This window comes from Mustelus asterias, unplaced genomic scaffold (assembly GCF_964213995.1).
Source record: "Mustelus asterias unplaced genomic scaffold, sMusAst1.hap1.1 HAP1_SCAFFOLD_528, whole genome shotgun sequence".
NCBI classification, from domain to species: Eukaryota; Metazoa; Chordata; class Chondrichthyes; order Carcharhiniformes; family Triakidae; genus Mustelus; species Mustelus asterias.
This window is the reverse complement of record NW_027590479.1, coordinates 113,262-136,418: the sequence shown is the minus strand read 5'-3', so window position 1 is coordinate 136,418 and position 23,157 is coordinate 113,262. Positions and strand designations below refer to the sequence as shown.

At 42.0% G+C, this 23,157-nt stretch overlaps 1 pseudogene; it reads right to left on the bottom strand.

Moving 5' to 3' along the window:
- Window positions 1–1,599: 1,599 nt before the first annotated feature.
- On the bottom strand, window positions 1,600–16,012 carry LOC144486947 (Ig heavy chain C region, membrane-bound form-like; annotated as a pseudogene).
- Window positions 16,013–23,157: the final 7,145 nt, after the last annotated feature.

Below are 23,157 nucleotides of genomic sequence, written 5' to 3'. Positions count from 1 at the left end.
GTGATATTAAACGTCAAATAACAACATGCCTGCACCTCAAGTCTGCAGAGGATCAATTGCCTCACAGTAGAATGAAAACATTGGAAGATACTGGGATTCCCAACAGAGTTTTATTTTTGCTGAAATTCCTGTAACAGGAAGTCTTCGAAGGAATCGCTGAAAAATTGTTGAAGGAACTGCTCTGCAACTCTGAGGTGTTGCTCAGTCAGTTTAGTGAGATGGCATCAGAGACAATGGAGCAGGGAGAGAGGATCCCTGGAGTGATCCTCATGAGTTCTGGGCGTTAGCATCAAAGGAAGTGGAGCTGAAGAGGGAGAAATGCATCATGGATACAGAAGGCAGTGATTACAACCATAATGGTGGAAGCAGACAGCCATTGTACTTTCTTGACAGTGGACCCTTTCACTATCTAATTGAACTGTGGGAGAACAATGTATCTGCCTGTATATTTTAAACAAAATGCGAAGCTGAAATCTCTGTATCAGTAAGGCCCAGCCTGGGAACAATTCCCACGGTTTGCACTGAACTGTGTCAGATACACCCCAGGTTTCAAGAATTTCATCAATATTTTACTCTGGTAAATCTCATCAGCCCTTTTATTTGGAAGTTTGCATTCGATGATATGTTAGTGTGAAATACACCTCAGTCACTTGGGCCACTTTATGTTTTGCACCCCTGTTCTGTTTGTGTTATATTCTAGTCTGCGGTACGCATTTCTTGTGAGCATTTCATCGGGGAATATAGAGATTCACTCAGTCAAGCCACGATGCAGCGACACCGGCCGTGCTTGGTGGGACATTGTAAAGGAAACTATTTCTCCCACAATGTCCTGCATCGGTCTATGATGAAGCAGAGTTCGTGCTGTTCATAATTACCTGGCATGTGACAGTGACAGACCAGTTAGAAGCGAAATCATCGAGGTTCTCGCTGTTCAATCATTGGACTTTATCATAAAAAGGCAGAGGTAAAGATATATTTACAGCATAGGTCGCTGCGTGGCGCAGCAATTCTTTCATTGAATTAGGGCGAGATTTTACATCCTCGCTCGAAGATTATTTTGTTCATATTTCATTCAAGATTTAATAAAAATTTCAGAGAACATTTTACAGAAAAGTCTATTTTAAAGCTCACAAAAGGGAAAATGAAGATTGAACTTTGCACTGAGAATGAACACTTGCGCTCTGAGCTGTCCAATATATGTACAATTGTAACAAGAACCAGAAAAAGAACACAGGACTTCAAGATACAGGAAAATGAACAATTGTGAATATGTTTCATGAAAATGTACTTATTTATACATTAAATTCAGGTGAAACTCCAAGATACAATCATTTTACAACTATAATTATGCCGTAAATTTTAAGTTGAAAAACAGAAATACCGACAACACTTGTCTCAGTTACAAGTGCGGAACATAAACTGACGGAATGTTACTCCTCGAATCACCAAGACCAGGTATTGTATTTGTGCCATATAGACATCTTAATAATCAGCTGAGGGAAAACTACAGAATCCAAAATTCAGCCCATCATTTGAGCTGGAAAAGAGAGATAAAAGAATGAAGCAGATGATTTAAAAAGTTTTTAATCAAGGAAACATTTAGGGGTTTTTCAAATCCCTTCTGATTGCGATGCTGTAGAAAATGCTTAGGAAGATTAGGACGATGAACGCGGAAGCGGTTGTCCATCTGTTGCCATTATGATCCTCATTGTCTTCAACCCAGATGCGGTCTGTGGAGTCTAGGGGACGTAGACAAGGAAATATAATTAATTTACTTAATTGATCCAGGAAATTTTATTGTTAGTTCTATATTACATTTTCACTTTCTTACGCTATTAATTTATTCTCAAAATTAATTTTTAAACTATATCTACTGTTAAGTTCGGGAGACTCAGTAACCGATCTCCGTAACTATCTTCACAATTGTTCATTATTTGCATTCCTTAGACAGAATCTGTCGGATAGTCCTTAAGAATTTTTCTTCAGAATCAGTCCATTTTCGAACAGTTTGGCACTATCCCTTATTGAAGTATGTTATAGTTGATATCGAGGAACGTTCACTGATCAATGATGATTATTTTAGCAGATTGCTACTGATCTGCAAACTATGAATTTTGTTGTTTAGGAATTCAGATGTGAGTTCCCATCCTCTATGTTTAGTTATGTTCGAAATGTTTAATATATCATTAACTAGTTTCTCAGTGTGTATTTGTCCGTTCATTGTATAATACGGACAGTTTTCAGAGGATGTGCCAATTAACATAGTCAAGTTTGAATTTTATTTCAATCAGTTGCTTGCCGTTTGTATTTAAAATTTTATATTTGTGCTGTGCGTATGAGCATCTCGTGTTCTGCATTAATCTTTGATTCCGAGTTAATATGTATGAGTGTTAATGTCCGTGTTCACTTCCCTATGAATGTTCATTTGGGTATTTGTGTGCCTTCAACAGTATGTATATTTTATTCTTCTGCAATTCTGTGTGTATGACTGCATTATTGTGTGAAATCTATGCTTATTTCTTAATGCCACCCGTAATGCATGCGCATGTGTTCGTGCCTGTTGCTCGGTAATGATCCCCCTTTTTGTATTCCACATTTCTATCAGACTATTAATGTTTATTTCCATTTCTCTGAGTCTGTGCGCGTGTCTGTTAATGCGTTACTGTATGTATTTACATCTTGATAGTTCTTTATAACTATGTTCTAGATCTCATAGAGGTCTATAAAATAATAAGGGACATAGGTCAGCTAGATAATCAATATATTTTCCCAAAGGTAGGGGAGTCTAAAACTGGAAGGCATAGGTTTAAGGTGAGAGGGGAGAGATACAAAAGTGTTCAGACGAGAAATTTGTTCACACAGAGTGTGGTGAGTGTCTGGAACAAGCTGCCAGAAGTAACAGAAGCGGGTACAATTTTGTCTTTTAAAAAGCATTTAGATAGTTACATGGGTATGATGGGTATAGAGGGATATGGGCCAAATGCGGGCAATTGGGATGAGCTTAGGGGTTTAAAAAAAAGGGCGGCATGGATAAGTTGGACCGAAGGGCCTGTTTCCGTGCTGTAATCCTCTATGACTCGATGACCCTATGTGTTGATATGTGTTTGTGTCTCCATGTGCACTAATGCGTGTAGTGGTGTTCTGCTCTGTATGAGCATGTTAATGCTTACGTCTGCATATTTTCGTGTGAATGTTTTGCTCTCTGTTCATCTATGTGCCTGTGTATAATCTGCTAATGTGCTTATATGTGATTATAATGTGCTATGTGTGTTAATGTGTGTGGTATTGTTTGTCTTTATATCTATATTCCTCTCAGCATTAACGTGTGCTAATATATATGTATTTGTTTCAGTGTATGTGTGTTCGCAGATTTATGTGGCTCTGCATGTGTGTATGTGTCTGTCCTTATTTGTGTATATGTATGTATGTTTTATGTGTGTGGGTCTGTGTAAATATTCGTGTATGTGCATGTATGCGTGCACTTGCATGTTTGTATGTGTATGTGTGTGCGGGTTTGTGTGTGATTATTTAATTTGATTGCTTGTGTGTATGTATTTGTTTTTGTGCCTGTTTGAGCAATTGTGTATTTGTGTGTGCCCATGTGTGCATTTGTGCATCTGCATAATTTCGTATGTGTTTATTTGTGGGTATGTCAATCTGTGTTTTTAAATCTGCGTGTATGGGTGTGTTGGTGTGACTGCCATTGCTCCTCTGTATGTGTGTTCAGTGGTGCCTGTGTTGTGCGTGTTTTTGTGGGCGAATGCGTTTGTGCATATTTATGTATGCATATGTGTGCCTGTGATTTTGTGTATGTGTGCGTGCGTTGTGCAAACATGTGCTTCTGTGTCTATATTTGTTTGTCTGTATTTGTATGTGTTATCCATAAATGTGCATATGGATATACGTGATTGTGTGGTGTATGCATGTGTGTCTATGCGTACACATTTGCGTGTCTGTGCATTTGTGAGCATAAATGTGAGTATGTGTATTTGTGTTTGTATTTGTGCATTTGTGTTGATGGGTGTGGATGTGTATGTCTATATGTGTACTTGTAATTGTGTCAGTTTTCTGCAGTATTGTCACTATGTGTATTTTTTAACTGGTATTCCAAGTTTCACCGGCAATCATTAACCTGACAATACGAATTATGCAGCATATTTTCAATGTTTGGTGTATAATTTTCTTGCATGTGAGTGACAAGGTGACATCAGCTGACCGAATGAAATAATTCATTTTTGCATCTCAGAAAACTCCAGGACAGAACAGTGAAAACCAGGGAGGATTCAATCATTGGTTTAAATTTGGAATATGATGTATCAATGGCAGCAAATGATTAATAGGAACAAGAGAGTTAAAACACATTAAAATTATGTTGCATAAATGCATATTCAGTAAAAAGATTAGCATGATGAGATTTCAAAATCTGCGGCAAGTAAACCAGAAGTCAATATCTTCAGTTGGCAACTGAATCCTTACATTCGGCAGCTCTTCCTTTCTAAAACTCTCTGCTTGGGGAGAGGAAGGATAGTGAAGTCATCGCTTCCCGTTCTCAGTGATGGAGCAATTTTTACTTTTGGCTCCATCTGTTGAGGTGCAGTTGGCTGAATGATAACGTTCTCATCTTTTCATTGGGAAAGTGGGAGTATAATTGGATAAATAATGCCCCAACGCCCTCTCTGTATTTGTTTTATGGTGGTACATGGGGCTAACTATTGTCGCTCCCATCTCTTTTTTGGGAGAGTGGGGGTACAGTGAGTAAACTAATGCCCCTCCACTCTCTTTGTTGGGTGAGTAGGAGTCCAGTGTGTTAACCATTTCACTCCCTGCCATTCTCTCTGATGGGGGCTTGTTCTTCCATGTTTCTTTGTGACCCTCGCTTCAGTTCCCAGTGGGTGTGGTGCAACAACTTCAAGCTGACGTCAAGGTTAAAGAGATGGACAAAGAAAGAAACAGGAACACAGAGATCTAAATGTGCTGTGTTTGTTCATCGGAAATGGGAAATCGTCAGATTTCTGCTCAGCGGGAGGAAGGTTGGTGAAGTTATATCTCAGTATCCTGTGATGAATGATCTCCAGTCTATCTGTAAGTCAGGATGTATCTGAGGTGGGAGCTTTGGTTCCACAAGACGGATCCGACACTCTCTGAATATCAGATGTAAGTCAAAGAGATCAAACGGAAGTAAGAATGGAAAACAATCAGGTCAGTGATTGGGTATTTTCATTCGTCATTTATTATTTTATTGAAGTTTTGAATGCAACTGTTTGATTCTCATTGACATGAGTTGACGGTGTCCATCAGTGCAAGGAAAATGTTCACAAAACTGGGTATATCGCTGGATTTATCAACCGTTCTGTTGATGATCTTCAAGGGGATGGCTTCATGTCCCACCACACAGGAGTAAGAAGCGCCGCTAGCCCACTCCTCCGTTGCAATGGATAACAGACTGTAAATGAAGAAGGAGCTATTGCCGATCTCCGCCATCACCTCGGTGTTCCTCTAGTTCCCAGGATTCAGTGGCTTGTCGTTGACGGTCCACTTGACGAAGATCTCTCGGGGAGAGAAACGTCTCACTGAGTAGCTGAGGGAGACGAATCTCTGAGCGGAGACTTCTTCTGCAGAGGGCAGGAGGACAGAGGCGGACGGTTCCCACGGATGTGGATCTGCCGAAAATGTAGAATAAATGTCAATAAACTGGAGAATTCCGGACACAATGAAACGGCGAGCCAGATGTTAGAGAAATAGTACCGGTGGCACTCCACTGGTTAAACTTTACCAGCCTGAAATTTTACCCTGATCCAGACTCTCTGTCTTCTGTTAGTAAGCCAATTCTCTATCCATGCTGATATACTACCACCAGCACGAAGGGTTTTTTTTTCTTCTTAAATTGCCTTCAGTGCGGTTCCATATTGAAGGCTTTGAGAAATCCAAGTAAATTACATTTATTTGTTTCCCTTGAACCTCTGGAAGAAGATGAGAAGAGCCTGGTACGGAGGTTAAACATAGAGCAGTAGGGTCAAATTACCTGTTTCTGTGCTGTAAATTACTGAAACTTCCTAATCCAACCCGTTAATTTCCCAGAGAAAAGTGTATCCATCTCCGCGCCGAGCTGGGAAACTGGACAGATCAAAAAGGTGAAAATGGAAATCTATCAGCGTCGACCGTGTCAAGAATCCTGAGAGTCCTACAAGTCTCAGTAAGGTCCAATAAGCACAAGACTAACTTATCTATCCTCTCAACATAAGAAAATCCTTCCTTACCCGTGATGAACTTACTGGACTTTCTTTTGACTGTTTCCAATGCCAGTATATCTTTCCTTCGATCAGAGGAACAACCCTCTTACTGTTTTTTTGCCTCTTGTGGCAGAGTCCAGGAGCCGAGTGTATAATCTCAGAGAAAGGGTCGCCCATTGTTGAGAGAGATGAGGAGGAATTTCCTCTCTCAGATGGTAACGAATCTAAGGAAGTAATTATCGCAGAGGGCTGTAGTGGCTGGGTCGTTAAGTATGTTCAAGGCTGATATGGACAGATTTGTAATCAGTCAGGGAATCAAGGGTTATGGGGATAAGGCGGGAAAGTAGAATGGAGTATTACAATGTCAGATCAATCAGGATTTTCCTGCAAGCCAGAATGGGCATGTCGAGGACCAAGTGACTTACTTCTGCTCTTACGTTGTCTGGTGCATGGTCTTACTCCACCTAAACCCAAAATTGAACAAAAATCTTCCAGAGAGAGTAAACTTGCAGGAAGTTTGGGGAAAAAATGTTGAAAGTCATTTTTTACAAGGAAGTTTTTATGTAAAAAAAAACCCCTTCAGTTCAATTTCTTTCATCTACTTCTCAATTTCCCCAGTAAAAATTCTATAGTCCCAGAGTGATTAGTTAGTGGAATTACCAATTCTGGTAGACCAGAAATGCAACGAATATTAAACATTCACTTTACAATTACACTGGAAGTAGGCACAATGACTCTCCACTCACCTTCTTTCTTGTGGGTGGAATTTCTTAAAGGAGTCGGCAGATCCTGATGGCTCACCACGCAGTCAAACACAGCCGCACTCAGCCAGGCTTGTGTCGAGATGTTTAAATTGCTGACCACGCTGTCAGGATCCTCTCCAGGCTTTTCGGCAATCTCTGATTTCAAAGTCTTCTTTTCTGGGATCCAGGACACGCTGACTCCATAAGGAGCATCAGAAATGACGCAGGTTGATGTTATGGTCGCCTCCTGTAAGACCTGTTCCATTCGCGGTGGCAGTATTGTCACTGTGGACTGAGTACAGTGGGAACGATCTGTGAATGGATACTGAAAATCAACCCTAGTTCCCTCTTCAGAATCATAACAGAATTATTCAGCCTTCATTCTCTAAATGGGAATAAATCAACTTTCAGATATCAAACTCTAATTGTCGCCTTTTATCTTCTCTCCACACTGGAAAATCAGCTTGGCCTGTGAAAACTATTCTCTTCGTTAAACTCCTTCATTCTAATGAATAAACATTGCACCATTTCCAATACAAATATACCATTCCTGATCTCAGGAAAACACATTGAATAGAGGGGATACAATTTTCAACTCTTTATCCTGAATCTGTTACCTGAAAAATGATGTCAGACACCCACTCTCTCTTTCTCTCTAAATATTCTGAGATGCCTCAGGCCAAAGCTGACGTCAAGTCCACCTTACACACTATATGATATCAAAGTAGAGTGAAACATTATTTCCTGTTCAGATAAAATCCTAAATGTTGAACAATCCGAATGCAGTTCTTAAATCAGAATGAAATACATGGCAGTAAATTAGAAGTTGTCCTGTGCTTTGGATTAACTTCAATGAATTCCTGATGTTCATTAACATCGGACTGCACAATGATTTATTGGTTGATGGTCGGTTCCTCTTACCCAAAGATCTGGTGATGTTCCGAATTTGGGTGAGTTCTTGATGAGTGACCTGGCAGGTGTAAACCGCTTTGCTGAACCATTCCCGAGCGGAGACTGTCAGCCGCATGCTCGCCGAGGAGTTCCCGTTCACTTTGCAGGCTGGAGAGGTGACAATTCCTGAATCCATGGGTTGTCCATTCTTCAGCCATTTCACCGCCACTGACTTTGGATAGAAACCGACGATTGAACAGTCGATGGTTACAACTTTGCTGCTTGTGATTTCTTCACTGGAGCTCACGGTGAGCATAACGGTTGGAGGGATGTCATCTTTCGGACCTTCAAGAAACATTTCTTGTAGAATGTTTTGATGACAAATAAAATTCCTGATATTTTGACAATTTATTTTCCATCAGGCGACACCAGAGTCGTTTATTTCAGGGAGTAGGACTATGGAGATTTCGATGTATGTGTTATAACCAAGGCTCGATACAGTTTAATAACAGTGTTTCTGTTCTTCCTAGGATCCTCAATACTTACATTGCATTTCAATGCTATGGTCTGAACCGCTGTGTCGAACCTCACAGTTGATTTTGCTGCATGCTCCCTCTGACTCAGTGATGGTTAACTTGCGACTCGGGGTGGAGGTTCCCATCATGTTTCTTACTGATGGGTAAGTCTTAAATCCAGTGGTGATCGGCTGCCCATCCTTCTTCCAGTTCAGGCTGGTGATTTCTGGAGAGTAGCCCATCGCCAAACAGCCATAGGTGATGGAGCCATCGAAATTGCGTTGCTGACAGGAGACCAGGCTGTAGAGAGTAGGCGGAGATGGCGCTGCTAGCAAAGAATGACCGATTAAACAAATTACACTCTGTTATTCTTTAATAAGCAATCAAGCAATTAATAATTCGACTACAACTATGATCCGATCTTCACAGCTTCGTTTTCAAATCGTCAGCCTCATTTGATATTCTACTACTTAGAACCATTGAACCCATAGTAAATTACAGCTCTGAAACAGGCCTTTTGGCCCTTCTTGTCTGTGCCGAACCATTTTTTGCCTAGTCCCACTGACCTGCTCTTGGACCATGTCCCTCCACACCCCTCTCATCCATGAACCCGTCCAAGTTTTTCTTAAATGTTAAAAGTGGCATTTACCACTTTATCCGGCAGCTCATTCCACACTCCCACCACTCTCTGCGTGAAGAAGCCCCCCCTAATATTCCCTTTAAACTTTTCTCCGTTCACCCTTAACCCATGCCCTCTGGTTTCTTTCTCCCCTAGCCTCAGCGGAAAAAGCCTGCTTGCATTCACTCCATCTATACCCATCAAAATCTTATACACCTCTATCAAATCTCCTCTCAATCTTCTACGCTCCAGGGAATAAAGTCCCAATCTATTCAATCTCTCTCTGTAACTGAGCTTCTCAAGTTCCGGCAACATCCTTGTGAACCTTCTCTGCACTCTTTCAACCTTATTTACATCCTTCCTGTAACTAGGTGACCAAAACTGTACACAATACTCCAAATTCGGCCTCACTAATGCCTTATATAACCTTACCATAACACTCCAACTTATATACTCGATACTCCGATTGATAAAGGCCAATATACCAAAGGCATTCTTTACGACCTTATCCACCTGTGACGTCACTTTTAGGGAATTCTGTACCTGTATTCTGTACCTGTATTCCCTGTATTCCCCTTCTATCGTTTAGGTTTCTGCACTGATTGTCCCCTATAGAAACTCACATCTCTTTCTCCGTTTCTATCCCGGCATAATAAGAATACATTCTGCTGTTATCTGAATGACATACATTCATTGGATTAAAAGAGAACAGCAGAGATTCTTTGCATTATTTCAGAGACTCGTTCACAATCAACAGCACGTTGTGGTGAAGAATTTGTCTCTTCATTTTTGTCATTGCAGTTTGGAAATTGCCTTTTTTTCAAACTGACTGATGCTCCCTCCTCTCACTCGCTCACTAATCCCCTGCCCACCCGTCCACCGCACTCCACAAAACATAGAATAGTGAATTTTCTTCAATAATACCGTCGGGAGTATTTCTTCCATTATGCCCATAAAACTCTCAATAAAGTAGCAATTCATCAATTGTAACATTCTCTTATATTCGGATAATGTTTTAACAGCTACAATAGGCCATTCAGTCCCTTGAACATCATTCACCATTCAGTAAGATCATGGATGAACCGATTATTAGCTCCATATTCCATCCCCAAATCCGATAACCAGCAGTCTGCACATTCCCTCGGTTGTCAGCACTTCCCCCCGGCACATTTTCCTTTCTCCTGGTTCTCTGCATTTTGCCTGGCACTTTCTCCTTACTCCCGGCTCTCTGCACTTTCCCAGTGCTCTCTGCCCTCTTCCTTGGCTCGATGTGATCTCCCTCATCTTTCTGCAACTGCCCCTGGCGCTCTGTCCACTACCAGGGCTCTGGGTATTCTTCTCCAGCTTTCTTCCCTTACCACGACACTCTGCACTTTCCCCCGGCTCTCTGGGAGAGTGATTGTGCACGCTGAGTGTGACAGAGTGAATGAGTAAGTGAGTGAATATCAGTGAGTGAATGACTGATGGTGAGTGAGTGATTGTAGCTGAGTGAATGTGGGTGGGTGATGGTGAGTCACTGAGGGTGGAAGGATGATGCTGAACAAGCAAGGATGCGGGATTGAAGGCGGGGAAATAATGGTGAGAGTGTGAGGGTGTTGGTGATGACTGAGGGACTGTGTGTAAATTAGGGAGTATGATTAATGTGGATTGAATAATGGTGGATGACTGAGGGTGAGTGGCTGAGGGTGAGTGAATGATATTGTGTCAGTAAGTATGAGTGCGGTTGGGGATGGATTCATTGAAAGCAAGTGAGAGTGGGTGAGAGAGTGAGAAAGGGTGAGTGAGGGTGAGTAATTGAAAGGGGTGAGTTAGTGAAGAGGCGCAAGAGGGTGAGAGAGTGAAGGTGCATGTGTGAAAGTTTGAGCCAGTGAGGATGGGTGAATGAGGTGGGGTGAGTTAAGGTGTGAGTGAGGATGATTGATTGAGGGCGGATGAGAGAGGATGGGCGACGGTGAGTGAGTGAGGATGAATGAGTGAGGATGAGCGTGGAGGGGCGGCACGGTAGCACGGTGGTTAGCGCCGCTGCTTCACAGCTCCAGGGACCTGGGTTCGATTCCCGGCTTGGATCACTGCCTGTGTGGAATTTGTACATTCTCCTCGTGTCTGCGTGGGTTTCCTCCGGGTGCTCTGTTTTCCTCCCACAGTCCAAAGATGTGCGGGTTAGATTGATTGGCCATGCTAAAAATTGCCCTTACTGTCCTGAGATGTGTAGGTTAGAGGGATTAGTGGGTAAATATGTTGGGATATGGGGGTAGGGCCTGGGTGGGATTGTGGTCGGTGCAGACTCGATGGACCGAATGGGCTCTTTCTGTACTGTAGGGTTTCTATAATTTCTATGATTTCTATGAGTGAGTGAGGATGGGTGAGTGAGGCTGAGTGTGTGAGGGTGTGTGATTGTGGGAGCGTTAGGTTGGGTGAATGAAGATGAGAGAGTAAAGTTGAGTGCACGAAGTTGAGCAAGTGAAGGTGAGTGAATGAGCATGCGTGAGTGAGGGTGCATGAGTGAGGGTGAGGGAGTCTGACGGTGACCTGAGAATGGGTGAGTGAGCGAGGGCAGGTGAGTGAACGAATGTGTGAGTGTGGGTGGGCGAGTGAGTGTGAGCAAGTGAGCATGTGTGAGTAAAGCTGAACATGTGAAGGTTAGTGAGTGAATGTGAATGAGTGAGGATGGATGAGTGATGGTGGCTGAGTGAAGGGATTAAATGAGGGTGAATGTGTGAGGGTGGATGAGGGTGGGTGAGCTACGGTGCGAGTGAGAGTGGGTCAGTTACAGTGTGTGAGGGTGAGTGAATGAGGGTGTTTGAGTGACTGAGTGAGGGTGGGTGAGCGAGAGTGGGAGAGTGAGGGTCCGTGTGTGAGGGTGCATGAGTGAGTGAGTGAGGGTGGTTACGCGAAGGTGAGTGAGTGATATGAGTAAGGTTGAGCGAGTGAGGGTGAGTAAGTGGATGTGAGTGAGTATACATGAGTGAGAGTGCACGAATGATGTTGAGTGACGGTGGGTGAGGGTGAGTAAGTGAAGGTGAGTGATTGAGGGTGGATGAGTGGTGGTGGCTGAATGAGGGTGAGTGTGAGGGTGAGTGAATGAGGATGGGTGAGTGAGGCTGAGTTAATGAGGGTGTGTGAGTGTGGGTGCGTTAGGTTGGGTGAATGACGATGAGAGAGTTGCGTGTGTGGAGTTGCTCAAGGGAAGGTGAGTGAGTGAGCATGCGTGAGTGAGAGTGCATGAGTGAGGGTGAGTGAGAGTGAGGGTGAGGGAGTCTGACGGTGAGTTAGGATGTCTCCTCAACACTCACGAGAGCCCTACCTTGCAATGTATTAGTCCTTCCCTGCTTTGCCTTTCCAAAATGCAACACCTTATGCTCATCTGTATTGAAATCCATTTGCCAATCCTCGGCGCACTTCCCTGACTGATCAAGATCCCCCTATATTTTTTATAACCTTCTTCGCTATCAGTGATATCTTCTAATTTGGTATCATCCACAAACTTACGAAAGATGTCTTGTACATCCACATCTGAATCATTTCTATAAATAACGAATAACAAGAGTCCAAACACCGACCCCTGAGGCACACCATTCGTCACAGGCCTCCAGTCCGAGAAACAACCATCAACCATCACCCTCTGCTTCCTACTATGGAGCCAATTTTGAATTCAATTAGCTAGCTCGCCCTGGATCCCATGGGTCCTAACTTTCCAGACTAGCCTGCCATGTGAGACCTTGTCCCAAAGTCCATAACTTCAAGCTTTTACTTTTCAATCTCTAATGGTATGGAGTCGGAACTTCCCTGCAAAACAAATACATTCATATGAACAATCCCTTCACTGTGGCGATTTAGGTTAATCTGTTATAAGTTAATAGGACAAAAAATTGCTCTGTCACATCTTGAATTCTATTCTTCATTTCGGAAACCAGCCTGTATTTGCCTATAATTGTACTTCAAGTAGATTCAAATACTCAGACTGCATTCAGGTAGAAAATTGGAACCGCTCAGTGTCAGTGAGTTTGAACAACGCGGCGGGCGCAATTCAGAAACGCCAAACCATTTCACAAATTGGACACATTCAAAGTCACCCGGACACATCACCTCCTCAGGCGAAAAATCAACAAATCACATCACTGAGGGACTGAAACTCGGTTCATGGAGAAGCAGCTCAGTTCTTACATTCAACAGAATAAGTAATATTTCAACAACATCCACATGTCAAACTAAGCAAAACGATTCATCTTCAGATCGATGAATTATCAAACTAAACATAAATCTGGAGTAACAGCAACAGCATTGTGAGAAGGTCGAATATGTCCAACGGAGTAACATTGAAGATTTACCACGTGCTGTTCATTTTGGGTCGTTTTTCAAATATAGTTCAAACATATTTAAACACTTAATATTTTCAGTAGATGGTAAAAACTGCAGACATCAGATGTCACCGAAATTAAACAATGCAGAAATGCTTTGCAATGATTGCTCTAACAATCTCTGCTCGGATACCGTGGCACAGTTTAATTTGCAGTTATCACCTAAAAAAATTTTAAAATGTACTTAAAGTATTTTCTTCTGCCTACAATCATGTGTCAAGCAGTTGCAAGCGCGAATATTATTTGTATTCAGCATCAAAGCGTATAACCGCTCAATGCTCCCGTGTTTAAACAATGCAAACACCCTCGTCAGACCCCACTTGGAGTACTGTGCTCAGTTCTGGTCGCCTCACTATAGGAAGGATGTGGAAAAGATTGAACGGGTGCAGAGGAGATTTACAAGGATGTTGCCTGGATTGAGTGGCATGCCTTATGAGGGTAGGCTGAGGGAGCTCGGTCTTTTCTCCTTGGAGAGACGAAGGATGAGAGGAGACCTAATAGAGGTGTATAAGATGTCGAGAGGCATAGATCGGGTGGACTCTCGGAGGCTTTTTCCCAGGGTGGAAATGTCTGCTACGAGAGGACACAGGTTTAAGGTGCTGGGGGGTAGGTACAGGGGAGATGTTAGGGGGAAGTCTTTCACACAGAGGCTGGTGGGCGAGTGGAATCGGCTCCCGTCAGTGGTGGTGGAGGCGAACTCAATAGGGTCTTTTAAGAGACTCCTGGATGAGTACATGGAGCTTAATAGGATAGAGGGTTATAGGTAGGTCTAGAAGGTAGGGATGTGTTCGGCACAACTTGTGGGCCGAAGGGCCTGTTTGTGCTGGAGTTTTTCCATGTTCTAATATGGAAACAATGCAGAAAGGCAATAGCATTTCACAAATTTGACTTATTCAAAATAATCCAGACTCACAATCCCCTCAGCAGAAAAAGAAACATCAAAGCACATCACTGGGAGGCTGAAGCCAATTTTCTGGAGAAACTGCTCAAGCACTTCAGCTACAAACACTTTCAACAGAATCAAATGTAAATTTGCAAAGAGAATCTCAATCGAGAACGCAACACATCTGCCCGTCACCAAGTCAATGAATCGTTGAAGTAAACAGCAATATCGAATAAAAGCATTAGCATTGTGAGTAAGAGGAACATGTTCAATAAATTAATGTAAAAACCTTAACTTTTTTTGTTAATCTTGGGTTATATTTCAAACCCTTGTGTATTAGATGGTACAACCCACAACCATTAAATACCATCGAGATTAATCATTGTAAATTCGCCAAACGGCTGGGCAGATGGCCATGCAGTATCCTCAGCAAATAAATATAAAAATCACAACAACTTGAACCTGAATCCCTCAGTAGCACCTTTTGTCAAGAGACAGAGTAATTCTGTACCTCCTTTACAATAAATCACATGATTTGGTTTGGTTCTATAGGTCAGTGGGACTAAGCAAAAAATGGTTCGGCACAGACAAGAGGGGCCAAAAGGCCTGTTTCTGAGCTGTAATTTTCTATGGTTCTATGGTTCTACGAAATCTCGCAATTAAATCTCAGTAGTGGATTCACCAAGTCACAATTCAGTGATCGGAAGATTTGAGAAATAAAGAAAAAATATGTAAAACAATGACTCAAATATAATATTTAGCAAATAAATCTATGGTTCATACCTGCAGTCACCGTCAACATGGTCCCTTGTCCCCAGTCGTCCATAGGATCACTGTGTTACACCCCCTGGGCTGGGTGATTCAATAACCGGATCTGCACAAAAACGACATAAACCACCTTTTAAAAAAATATTCATAATCTTGCGGCAAAGTAAATTCACAATGAATTTTCATGAAATTATAATTGTATTTTTAGTACCATTCGCTCTCCATAAATGATCGGAATCTTTTCTATTTCACAGAGTGTCACATGAACATGTTATTGAAAATACCGACTGATAATTGAATGGTTATCACAGATCTCCCATGTTAAACTGTGTTATTTGAACAGAGTTGAACATAAACAGTACTTCACTGTAAATAGAGTTGGACTGTAAAAGCGACACTGACCTAGCCTCACTTAATACGCGCTGAGGGGACTTTTGTGTTGGCAGTTAATGCTGTGATACCCCCATGGTCTACTGCACAGTAATAGATGGCGGTGTCTTGGGTCTTCAGGTCAGTTACGGCCAAAGAGAAGATGTTGGTTGAAGTGTCTTTGGAGGGAGTAAATCGATTCTGAATCCCTGGGGCGTACAGGTTGCTTGATGAAGTTTGGTCGTAAACCAACCACTCCGGCGCCTCTCCGGGAACCTGTCGGATCCAGTGCATGTGAGCGCTACCGAGATTGAACCCGTAGGTTTTGCTGGTCAGTCTCACGGAGCCTCCGGGATGCCCGGGCTCTGCTTTTGGCTGAGCTAACATAATCTCCGACTGGACACCTGTACAAATATATCAAAAAACAAGAGGATTAATCCTGGTGAAATGATTGCTGACTCTGCAACATTCCATAGATAAAATAACAATGAGACAGTAACAGTGAGAGGCTTGGACAATAAATCTGCTCACCGGATAAGAAAGTCAGCAACAAACTGAGAGAAATCGTCGACCTCATCCTTCTGGTCATTTGGGGGAAATGGTTGTGTCAGGAACTCAGTGAACACACCAGCTCCCGGACTGTTGTATTCCGGTCCCAGTGAGTGGCATTTAAATACCCGGCTGAAGGGCGCGGCTTTCCAGCCTTTTGATTCCCTGGTGGAAGCGGCGATTGGATCCACGTCCCATCTTCCATGCGCCTAACAGAATGGACTCTGACATTTACAATGCATTGTTATTAAAATTGACCTTTTATTGGTATCGGAAAATTGGTTTGACTGAATAGATTCATTGTAATGTCTCATTTCTAATGGAGATTTTGCAGTTCATCGTCTCTGCATTAAAAACGCTGATTCTATTGTAAATGTAATTATTTAATTTCCACACCCTTTAGCAAGCAGATAAAACTAAACTAAATTACGTTTACAGAGAATAAAGAGACAATCAGTCTATTTTGCAACAATGCAGGGTCTCAATCTCATTCAAATAATAAAGCATCATTTATTAGATGAATTGTTATCGATTTCTGTAACTAATTGCGAGGGATGAGCCAAATTATGATACTTACGTTGTGAATGGCTATCACGATACAATTTGGTTTTCGAAATAACAAAAAACTGTTCACATTATCGGGAGTCTCCTAACATTTTTCAAAATGCTTCTGAGCGCATAACAATCTCATTAAAATTAGCGGTAAAGAAAATCCCTTACATGATAATTACGCAGTGAGTTGAGAGAGAAACATAAAATTGGCATGGGCTTTTGACAGAAAATCAGAACGGACAGGGTGACAAGTAAAGTTGTCCTTCAGCATCCAAATTATTGCTGCTCATTTAATTGGCCACCGGCTGTCTAACATTCACTGGTATTGGGAACACAGGATATAAGGACTTTGTGGCCTATTACACAATATCACAAGAATAAATGTTTATCTTCCATTGAACCAAGCCTGACCGCTTCTCCACTCATTGGCAGCTATGATCAGGACTGTTAAATAATCGAAATCAGATTATACTGCACAATAGAACACGGTGCTATTTAGTTATAAGGGCAGCACGGTGACATAGTACCACAGTTAGCACTGCTCCAAGGATCGGGATACAATTCCCAGCTCTTTTCACTGCATTGTGGAATTTGCGAATTCTCCCCATGTTTGCCTGGGTTTCCTCCAGGTGGTCCGGTTTCCTCCCACAGTGCAAAGATGTGCGGGTTATGTTGATTGGCCATGCTCAATTACCACTTAGTATCCTGGCATGCTTAAGTTAGAGGGAGTGACAGGGTAAATATATGGGATAGGGCCTGGGTGGGATTGTTGTCTGTGTAGACCTGAAGGGCCGAATGGCCTTCTTCTGCACTGCAACGTTTCATTGATTGCTGTAAGAGATTCTGCCGTTTAAATGAGTTGCAAATCTCTGGCAATATTCTCGGGATCACTTCTGTTCAAGGCAAATTCATGATTTGCTTATCATTTTATTGATTGTGTTGCCATTACACTGATCTCAGCAGACTGCAAAATTGGAAACAGTTCTGTGTCGCATTTTATTAAGTCGTTCACAAATAGGCTTTAATTATTGGAATGACACCTACGAGAAGTTAAACGAACAAAATAGCATCTGGTCAATTTATTATTTTCTGATACAATTTAACCACATAATGATGAGGGTATTCATTTAAAACATTTGCTTAGAATGGGTACCATTTAAAATGTGCATTTCTTGTTGGAATGAAACATTTATTGTCTAAAAGGCTAAATCTCATTTTGTTCCATAAGGATTCACGCTAATCTGCCCCACACAGCATTTAGCAGCAATCCAGCCGGTTGCCAAACGCCCAAAGTTAATTACAGGAAACATCTGGTGGTGTTTATACTTGCAAATCAAAGATTTGTTTCCTCAGTACTGACCGCTTGTCTGTAAACTCTAAGGGAGATGTGTGGGGGAAGTTTTTCAGGCAGAGAATGTTGGGTACAAATGTCAAATTCTTAACAGTGTCAATGAGGAATATTCATAAACAAATCTACCTGGCAACAAGACTGGAGGCAATTTACTTTTATCAAGTTGTAAACGTGTTTGAACTGTTCCCATTTCTCAGGAAAGGAAAGTTAACCAGGTTCTCTGGCACATTGTTAGCAACAATGGTGATCTCACCAACACATCAGGACATTGCGATGGTTGGTTGAAAAGAAATGCAGGTAGACTGTGAGAGATGACTCAAAGAGAGGACTGATGTTAAAGAAAAAGAACAAAGAATAAAGAAAATTACAGTACAGGAGCAGGCCTTTTGGCCCTCCAAGCCTGTGCCGATTATAATGTCCCAACAAAACTAAAGAAGAAACTTTCTGCCCTTACTTGGTCTGTACCCCTCTATTTCCTCCATATTCATGTACCCACGCAGTTACCTCTTAAATGATGCGAATGTGCCTGCTTCCACCACCTGCTCTGGTAGCGGGTTCCAGGCACCCAGCACTTTCTGCCTGAAAAACTTTCCGCACATACCTCCCATAAATTTTCACCCTTACACCTTGAGCCTGTCCCCCCTTGTAATTGACACTACCGCCTTCGAAACAGCCTCTGACTATCCATCATGTCTGTCTCTCAAAATTTTCTAGACCACTATCAGGTCTCCCCTCAGCCTCCGTCTTTCCAGTGAAAACAAAGAACAAAGAACAATTATTGTCTAAAAAGCCTGCACCGATCATGCTGCCAGACTGAACTTAAACCCCCCCTTCTGGGGATCGTATCTTTCTATTCCCATCCTCTTCATGCATTTGTCAAGGCGCCCCTGTCGTCTCTGCTTCCACGACCTCCCCTACCAGCGAGTTCCAGGCACCCACCACGCTCTGTGTAAAAAACTTGCCTGGTCCAGCGCCTTTAAACCTTGCCCCTCGCACGTCAAACCGATGCCCCCCAGTGACTGACTCTTCCACCCTGCGAAAAAGTTTCTGACTATCCACTCTGTCCACGCCCCTCGTAATCTGGTAGACATCTATGAGATCGCCCTTCAACCTCCGTCGTTCCAGTGAGAACAAACCAAGTTTCTCCAAACTTTCAGCATCGCTAATGCCCTCCATTCCATGCAACATCCTGTTAAATCTGTTCTGTACTCTGTCCAAAGCCTCCACATCCTTCTGGTAGTGTGGTGACCAGTATTGAACACTGTATTCCAAATCCAGCCTAACTAAGGTTCTATAAAGCTGCAACATGCCTGGTCTCGATGGTGTTGGCTATGAGCACAGGTTATTATAAACTTGGATTTTTTTATACATGACTTGCCAATTTTTAAACTCAATGCCCCGACCGAGGAAGGTAAGCATGCTGTATGCCTTCTTGACGCATTACCTCATATTTGTCCGGAGTAAACTCTATCTTGCATCTCTCCGCCTAAGTCTCCAACAGATTTATGTCCTGCTGTATCCTCTCAACGTCCTAATCACGATCTGCAAATCCACCAACCTTTGTGTCATCAGCAAACTTACTGATCAAACCAGTTGCATTTTCCTCGGAAACAATCCTAGTTTATTCAACCTCTGCTCATAGGCAACACCCTCGAGACCAGGCAACATCGTGATGAAACTTCATTGCACTCTCTCCAAAGCTTCCACGTCCTTCTAGTAGTGTGGTGACCAGAACTCCAGGCAGTACTGCAAGTACGGCCTGCACAAGGTTTTCTATAGCTGTAGTAATGCGTAAACATGCATATTTTTTTTCTCCCTTTGTTTTCATGGGCTGCGGGATCACTGTCAAGACCAATATTCCTTTCCCGCCCCTAACTGTTCATGAATTGAGCGCTTTGCTACGGCATCTCATAAGACAATGAAGGTTCAGCCATATTGTGGTCCGTCTGGAGTCACATCCTGGTGAGAGCAGGTAGGGATGGCGGATTTTCTACATTGGAGAATGAGAGAGGATTCCCTGGTCACCATCGGTACATCTTCCAGATTGTTTCATTTCAATCTCACCAGCTGCCACTGTAAACCCCTATCCCCACATCATTGATCTGAGCCTCTGGATTACGTCTAATGGCATGAATATTACGCCACCATCAGCCCAAAAAATAAACGGATGATTGCGTTGATGCAGGAATGAATGAAAGTTGGGTGCCTGAAAACTTGAATTGAGAAATCAGTGAATTAATTGATGGATGCGTCAGTAGATGTCCCTGAAAGCTGGTGTTCTACATTCCCATATTTGTACTTGACTACTTCATAAGTTGAAGCAGCTGCTTTATTTTATTTGTGTCTGTTTAATACCTTCCACTCATCCAGATTTTCTGGGTGAAATCCATCCCTAGATTACCGGGAGCTAGCATTCATTAAGAGACGGAGGAGATTTTTCGGCGGGACTGATGGTTCTTTACTGATAGTGAAAATATTCATTTCCAAGATAAAAATAAGGGAAAATGATTAGGTTAAGGAGGGCATATATTTCGAACTTGTGGTCCTTTCATGTGCAACAAATCATTGAGCATATCCTCAGTGGCAACAGAAACATTCCCAAATAGTTTAATAATTAGTCGGGATTTTAAGAGTCAACAACCTCGTCTAATGTACAGGTTTTTTTTTTCCATTCATCCTGTCACTTTCAAACTGATCACACACTCCAGTTATATATCAGGAGTTTCTGTCTGATGGTGAGGGGATTACTTGCCAATAAAGCGCAGAGGCTGCCGAGTAGCTGCTCATTGTCCTCGGTCTGAATTAATTCCATTTCTCACTGAGATCTGGGACAGAATTAATTCCTTGGTGACAGAAATGCCAAAGTGATCTCAATGCATTTCAATGTCAAAAAATTGCATTAAATAAACCACTGCATTTCGTATATAATAAAATTCTGAAAATAATTGGTGAAATAATTATTTATCTTTGTGAATTGATGGTAATTGGTGAAATAATTATTCATGTTTGTGAACTGATGATAATTAGTGAAAACAATGATTTATTTTTGTAAATTATGGTAGTTATAGCATCTAGTATGCTATCGTAATCTAAAGTACAGTAATCTATTGAATTTATCGGCATTGGTCAATTTAACTTTCTCTCTTTCTGAATTGATGATTATTAATACCGTTTTGCGCCACACAAGTGACATGCAACGACATCTCCAACATGAAAATTTCTTATAATTGCCCCTTGACATTCAATGGCATTACCAACGCTGAATCGCCCATTTTAAACACGTTGGCGAATACCACTGAGCAGTCCCTGGATGCTGGATTGCCAGATTATTGTTCCGCTAGATTATCAAAACACCTGATAAGCATCCTGTGGCGAATAACTCACTTCTTGACTCCCCAAAACCTGTCCAACATCCACAAGTTACAAGTCAGGAGTGTAATGGGATTCTCTCCAATTGGCTGGATGAGTCCTGCGGGAACGATAGGATAAATGTCCATACAATCAGAAAGCGCTCATCTCGTTCAGTTTGTGATGCCTTCACCTATCTAGCCCTTAAACTCTATTATTCCCTCACTACATCTCTTTATCTCACTATCCTCATTTAACTCAATCCATAAAACTGTCCCTTTATTGACCATCCTTTTAGTCATCCAATGTCTGGTTGCGCAAAAACATGATACTGCAGATGCATGGGATCTGAAAAAAAAACATGCCAGAAACACTCAGCAATCTTTGAGTATTATTGGAGCGGTATTACTGTACCAAGTCTTTCTCTGTCACCACGGCAATTGATCCTCTCAGGTTTCGTAACATCAGATCTTATACTGTTTTTACTGAACTAGGCTATGATTCCGTGGAACCTACAACTGAACTTTTTTTACGTTTTTACTTATTTATTAGAGTCTCAAGTAGGCTTACATTAACACTGCAATTGAGTTATTGTGAAAATCCCCCAGTCGCCACTCTCTGGCACTTGTTCGGGTACACTGCGGGAGAGGTTAGCATGGAAAATGCACAGAACCAGCACATATTTTGGACTGTGGGAGGAAGCCGGAGCACCCGGAGGCAAATCAATATAGACAGAGACAGAGGGAAAACCTAAGCCAGGAAACGAAACCAGGTCGCTGGCGCTGTGAGGCAGCCGTGCTAACCACTGTACCACTATGCCGCCCCACACTTGCTATAGTGCGGCCATGTGTGCGTTTATATTTCATTGCACATTGAGTTTAGTTTGATTACACTCAATTATTGAGTTTGAATACTTCAATTATTACTGCATTTAACCATGCAATCGTTTTATTGCATATGAATTGTTTCAGTTATGACTGGACTAGACATGTTTCATTTTATCTTTCTTCCAACACTGTACGTATGTTCATAACGCGATCTGAAGTTTAGTTTATTAATGCACAGTGCCTTGCTTCTATTTGTGCCCCAATTAATCCTTTCTCGGTTATTGCTACGTTAGACACTGATTACTTTAGGTGGAGTCGCATCCAGTCATGCACTAGGCCATGCCTCTTTATATACTACATTTGACTCCTTCTGAGAGATTATTGTCACAGACATTGTATCTATTCACATTACATTCTATGCAGTTTCATTTATTAATACACGTGGAAATGCCGCGAGATAAACTACGAGTTTTCATTTCTCCAGTGTTGTTTATCTGCATAAAGTGTCCATTATGTTCCATTAGGCTCCTTCTCGGTTATTATGGTGTTCGGCTCTATTTAATTCACTATTAAACGGACGTGTGACTCGATTTGTATTACATTGGGTTCTAATAATAAAACGGAGACTGTCTCAGTTATTACTTCTCTACAAAATGCATTTGATAGTTAGTGTGAGAGAGAGAGAGAGAAAGAGAGAGAGAGAGAGAGAGAAAGGGAGAGAAAGAGAACTAGTTGACTTGATGGATATTAACTTTTTAAAAATATTATATATGCGTATGGGTGAAAGCTGTCAATCGCCTTTGGTTGGAAAAATACGTTTCGTCTTCTTAATGACTATTAGCTGTTGTGCACGATATCTAATCACTCTCGTATTGTGTGTAATATTTGTTTGGAAGCTTGGGGTGAATCTTGTAACATGATCTGATTCAAAAGAGACTTAGGAACTGAATAAACGTCTCAATGTTGCAATGCAAATAGACACTAAAGGTTAATTTAGCATGACCAATCCACCGAAGATGCACATCTTTGGGCTGTGGGAGGAAACGAAGCACCGAGAAAGAAACCCAAGAGGCAGAACGTGCAACCTCACACAGACAGACCCCCAAGGCCAACATTGAACCTGGGTTAGTCGTAAGAGAGCAGTGTTAGCCATT